This window comes from Lolium rigidum, chromosome 7 (genome assembly GCF_022539505.1).
Source record: "Lolium rigidum isolate FL_2022 chromosome 7, APGP_CSIRO_Lrig_0.1, whole genome shotgun sequence".
Taxonomy (NCBI): domain Eukaryota; kingdom Viridiplantae; phylum Streptophyta; class Magnoliopsida; order Poales; family Poaceae; genus Lolium; species Lolium rigidum.
Window position 1 is genome coordinate 172,000,898 of NC_061514.1, and position 6,209 is coordinate 172,007,106.

At 40.2% G+C, this 6,209-nt stretch overlaps 1 long non-coding RNA gene across 2 annotated transcripts; it reads left to right on the forward strand.

The window, feature by feature from the left end:
* Positions 1-294: 294 nt before the first annotated feature.
* LOC124679088 lies at positions 295-4,495 on the forward strand. Of its 2 annotated transcripts, none has more exons than XR_006994790.1 (4): positions 295-627; positions 3,118-3,179; positions 3,365-3,580; positions 4,387-4,495. It is a non-coding gene; the product is annotated as an uncharacterized LOC124679088 (long non-coding RNA). The 2 variants fall into 2 exon arrangements; XR_006994791.1 differs by having other exon boundaries at positions 3,365-3,541; positions 4,387-4,489.
* The last annotated feature ends 1,714 nt before the right edge of the window (positions 4,496-6,209 follow it).

Below are 6,209 nucleotides of genomic sequence, written 5' to 3' on the forward strand. Positions count from 1 at the left end.
CGCGGCCGCTCCACGCCGGAGCTGGGCGGCCGTCTAATCCACCCGCATCCCCCACTCCCCCGCCCACGCGCCGCGCCGCCTCACCCGCCCGGCGTCGCGGACTTCAGCCCCGCCGTCTCGCCCTCGGGGGACTGGACCGCCGCCGCGTCGCCCGGCGCGGACGGGTGGGCCGGCGAGGTGCAGGACCTCCGCACCGACCTCTACGTCTTCCGCACCTCCGATGGGTCCCGCCGCACGCTGCTCATGGAGGACGGCGGCTGGCCGTGCTGGGCCGACGACGCCACGCTCTTCTTCCACCACCGCGACTCCGACGGCTGGTACGCGTCTGTGACTTTCGCGTGCGCCCGCCGTGAACTCCCCTGCATCCAATTTGGTACCCAGCCCCGCGCAGGCCTTCCCCAGCCTCAGACGCTTCAATTCCTGACTCGCTGGTGGCCTCTGCCCGCCGTACTCACTGGTGGCCTCTGCCCTCCCCTTCAATTCCCGACTCGCCCACCTCTTGTTGCAGTCTTAACTCGGTTAGACAGTCAGGCCGGAAGGGCTGTGGAGTCAGGCCAAGCTGACGGTTGTTTCGCCCCCAATGCGCACTCGCGTTGTCTGGATTGACGTGTTGTTTTAGTTCTCCTGGTGAGCCCCTGCTTCCTGATTTGTTTGCATTCATGCAATTGCAGCGGTGAGCTCTGCAATAGCAAAGCAGCAGCTTGATCCGTTGATTAATTTGCTAGTCAATGCATTGATGTTGTTTACTAGTTTTTCTCTAGAGTTTCTCTGTTCTTTGGTGCTTACTTTGTATCTATTTGACACATAGAAATAGAGGTTGATGCCTTCAGGCTGGTACCCAAAATAGTAGTAGTTCACCATTGGCAAATTCCCTTATTATTTTCCGGGAGGCTGTTTCATAATGTCTCTTTCAGTTCAAAAGAGTAACAGAAAAGGCGTTTGCTGTGAAGTTAATTTTTATTTATTGAAGGGATAATTTTAAGTCGTATGGCCTGAGGAGTTTAGGCACTGCATATTTGTTTGGCTCAACATGCTGGAGTACTAGATCATCTAGTTGAGCTATTACTAGACTACTAGTGTCATCTATTTACTAGTAGACATGGAGTTCAGTAGCTCACTAAAAACACACAAACAAGTGAGGATGAAAAACATGCAAGTGTCAAGTTCATTTTGTTTGCTGGTGGAGTTCGCTTCATCAGTCGCAGGATTTCACCATATTATCAATTGTGTATTGCACAAGAATTAGCTTTCAGAGATGCAACTTATATATGCCTTCATAGTTCACAAAATAAAGTTCCGGTGGTACACTTATGTATTGAGGGCAGGTCAAAAGTCTGAACGATGTGTCGGTACTTGCTGATTGATCTTGCTGTTGTTTAGCCCTTAATTATCCAACACTTCAGGATGAAAAACTGAACTACACTTTCTTGATTGATGTGCCAGTACTTCAGAATTTCTAGTTAGGACGTTCACTTCGTACACATGTGAAGTTCACTTTTATCCAACAAAAATAGTAATACTTTTGTTCTTAATTATCAGGACTGTACTTTGTTTGTCGTAGAAGTTTGTTTTCTATTTTTCGTGTAGTTCAGTTTTTGCTTCTCTGAAAGTACTACAACTTCTTTTTGTTGCTGTTTGTCACTAGTATGCTGCCTCATCTGAACTCCGATATTGTTGCAACAATTTTTTTTTACGGAACCAAGTGCAGCATTTCAGTGATTCTCACTTACATATATATGATGTGGGTGTCACTGGGAAATTTAGTTTTACTTTTTTGTCCAGGGGAGTTCACTTGGTACGAAGGCAAAAGTTCAGTTTTTGTAGCGTAACAATTCATTTCATAATCAGCAAGCTATTTAGTAATGAGCTAGTTATTAATTTATTGTAACATAAGATGCATGCAGCCAAGGTGATTTTGAACCACTTCCAGGGGCTAGTTTGACAGTCATAATCATCTAGCTTCTCTCTCTTGTGTCGATTATTTTCTCTATGCGCTACCAACTTTTTTAATGTGCTTGATAATGTGGTACTTACCTTACTTGAATTTGTGCACTCGATTTATTCTGCTGCTGTGTGCACTCGATTTATGCTGCTGCTCTCTGTACAAACATCAATTTATGCCTTATATAAAACATTGGAAGTTCAGTTTTTTTATGTTCTCTCTGTACAAAACGTGAACCCATTTATTATGCTACTGTTTGCACTCAATTTATTATGTCAAACAAGTTCAATTTGTTCACAAGGAATTTGCATCTGTTGGAAGTTAACTTTTCTTTGTTGGGGAACCCACTTGGGTGCGGGTAGTTCACTTCTTACCTCCTATTTATGTTGTTATGAAATGATATTGTGAACTGCCCATGCTATGATGCTTTGACCCGCAATAGAAGTAAAATTTACTTTAAAAAAAGTGGAAAATAGGAAGTTCACTAGTTAAGCTACAACGGTTTGTTAGGCTATATGCGGTTCAGAAACAGAGCACAGTAAGTTCATAAATTTATTACGTGAATTTCAGAGAGAACAACATCTCAACTGCTGCTATGTGTTATTCTTTTCCTACAGATTGTCTTCTAGCTTTGTATTTTGCAAACTGATTTCAGTTAAAGCACATAAAACAGAATACTGTAAAGTTTGCTTCTATTTAAAATGCAAGTTCACATGTCCAACTCAGGGACTTCATCTTGTTTTGTGGCGAAGTTCATCTTGTTCATTTTAGGCAGTTCGCTCTTCCAGAATGGTTCGCTTTTTCTTTTTAAGATCTGAATGTTTGAATCACAATCATCTAAGGAAGAAACTCACTTCTTTGCCGACAAAATATATCAAAATTTTTATTTTTCTGTACGTACATTGGAAGTTCACTATTCCTTGTCACAAAGTTCACTTTTAAAATCCCGGAAGTTTATGGTTGGACAGTACATATATTTAGAATTTTGCACTATTAAAGTTTGCTTCAATACCCGTGAACATACTATGTCCAAGGTTAGCTAGAGCCGTGTGTTGCATAGAGCGAGAATGGGATTTGATTTTTTCCTCCATGCCTTCTATAGAGAAAATAGAAGTCCATGCTTTCTTTTTATTCTATATATAGTGCTCTATCTAAGAGTTCACTCTTTTGATTAGGTGTTCAGCTGTGGGAGCCCACTGGTTGCCGCGGCGGGAGTTCACGAGTAAGATAAGAAATGGTATGTTTCTATGTTCTTTGTGATGGTTTTTACAGCCAATTATTTTTTGGCACATATTATTATTGTTAATCTTTCCCATTTAGACATATTGGCAAATATTCTTCATCTCTACGTTCTATTCCAGGAAGTAAGTAAATCGGACAATACTTGGAGGTCTCTTAACATGGCGTTTGGGGTACTTGCAGGTATACACAATCATGAATAATATTGTAGGATATTGTGAGTAGATGAGCACCCCTGGACTCACGTGCTCGTTGCTGCTGGACTCGCACCGAGACTGCCGCGAGCAGCAGCAGCGAGGACTTCCACGAGCACCGGTGCGAACTCCGGCAAGCATCGCTACGGATTCCCTCGAGCACCAGGTTCGTGCAATACTCAAGCGACCTTCTGGTCCTGTAAAGGTGAGTAGATTTTGTGCCCTAGGTTCCTCTAAAAATAAGAACTATGTTTCTAGAATAATTTCCACAAGAATTTGTCTCTCTGATGACAATCCTATAATTTAAAAGAAGTTGTTCTTGCAACAGCTAAAGAGGTTCACTCTTTAGTCTAAAACCGGTTCAATACATGAAAAATAGAGGTTCACTCTTGTCTGTATATACTGAACTTGATTCTTGCGGCTATTACGTAATATGGTAGTTTAGATTATTCACAAGGGGAACCACTCTATGTTTTTAGGGAGTGCAGATTATTCATTTGAACGCCCTAGAAATTTCATTTTGCATGAGTTGGTAGTTCACCTCATCTTTCTGAAAGTTCACCATACATGTCAGCCAGTTCACTTTGAACTCATGGAAAGTTCAACTTGCAACGGGTGGAACTATACCAGGCAAGATCAAACAAAGAAAGAGGGTCTTGCTGAAGCTAATGAAAATTATTATAGCACTGCCGGCAACAAATGGTTTAGAATTTCAAAATAAAGCATTGCACTATCGGTACTCTTATCTCTTCTCATCCGAGCAATACAAAGCATATACATCAGGGAAGTGCAAACGTTCACTCTGTGTGATAAAATTTTGGACTGTTAAAGTAAATCATTGCACTTGCGCATACCTGCAGTATGGACACAAATAGGTATAGCTGTGACAAAGTTTCTAAGAAGTTGCTACTGAGTTTGTGTGCTAGAACCTGAAGGCAATCAAATGTTAGTTGAACTATTATGATCAAAATTTCATGATCAACAATTCATTTGACTATTTAAATTGTACAGGTGTGCATCTTCAAAAGGGACTTACTCTCATTGTTAAGATTATTTAGAATTTGCATGAGTTTGTGAGCTTATGGAGGTGAATGAAGATTACGGACAACTTTCTTCAAGGAAACTTTGCAATGTAGTTGGAGAAGTCGTGATGCCGTGGTCAGCATCCGAGGAGTTGGCGACCTCCCAATCCCGCTGCTGCCCAAAATCTCTCACTCAGAAGCTTAACCCAAACCCAGTTATTCTTGGGTTTTGGCTAGTTGAATACTGTGGGTTTATGATGTTCTCGTGAATGTCGTATGTTTGTTGAGAACGCTCCTGTGCGCATAGATACATGTATGTGCTTAGCTATGTGATCTGGATAGTCCACTTTTGTGTAGCTCGACATTTCAGTTGTATGTATATCAGCAGTTCACCACGCTTCACCTTCTTTTTCTTTTGAGAAAATGACTTTTACTCAATTCAGGGAGTTCGTTTTCTTCTCTAATGGAGTTCAATTCATATGCACTTGAAAAGTTCACAAAAAATTGTGTGTAAAAATACCACTGATGATATACTGATTCTTGATAAACTGCAGTTCACTTTTATTTTATTGGCAAGTTCAATTTGTCGAGCACTGGTTTCACAAATTTTATTGGCAAAGTTCACTGTAGTCAAGAAAAAACAGCGGACAGAAGTTTGCTTAGTGAACATCACAAGTTCACTTCTAGAAAATTTAGATAACAAGCTCAATTTATTTTTTGTTAATATTAACTTTGAACACGGGGGAAGTTCACCATGAACATACCGAAAATTTTCTTTTGTCAAACTTCACTTTGTATCGGAGCGAAAGTTCACTTTGAACATGTAGGAAGTATATTTTGAGCATGCCTGAAACTTTTACACCGCGATCGGAAGTTCACTAACAGATATCGAGAAGTTCACTTTTATAGATATCGAGAAGTTCACTTCCATATTCGAGCAGCTCATGTACTCTATTTTTACGGCAGAAATCATATGCATAGAAATCGTTCGTACAACCTTTTATTGCGCAAATCGACCGGTGACACGCACAATTAGCACTAATATAACTCTGTTAATGCTCCAATACACCGCAATGCCACACATAATCAATTTAGATGAGCCAATATCAAAATGTTGGTGTGTTGGCGTTATCTTCGATTTTACATATTTCTGAAATTAAACTTAAACCATTTGGAATTTGAAAAAAATACTCAATATGAAAAAGCTGCGCCTAATCAATATCTTTTCAATGCAATATCTTTTGGAACATTCCGATGAGTGGTTTGGAAATAAACCCCAAAAAACAGTACGAAAAATGAGAAGTTCGAAAAGCAAAATCACGTATTTTGAAATCTGCTCTTAAACAGTAAATAATTTAGAATAGTGTTCTTCATGAAAAAGATGCGTCTAGTCATCAGCTTTCCAACGGCATATCATATGTATCAATCCGATAAACGGTTTGAAAAATAGAACCCTCAAACTGCACGAAAATAGTGAAATCCGCGAAAACATTGTTTTGTATATTTAAAATTAGTTTTGAACAATACATAATTTGGGCAAAAATTGAACATGAAAAAGTTGCTAAATTTCCGTACGAATCCAACGGTATATTAAATGCATCAATCCGATAAACGGTTTGAAAATCAACATGAAAATACTGTCCGCACAAACATGGAATTCTGTTATTCTGTCGAGAAGTTCAGTAGGAAAACACTAGGAAGTTTCACAAGTGGTTCCAGAGAAGTTCAGATGCGACGGAAGTTCACTATATTTTCTGAAGTTCACTTCAAACTAGACTAAGTTTCAGAAGTGTGCAATATTGAAGTCCGTCG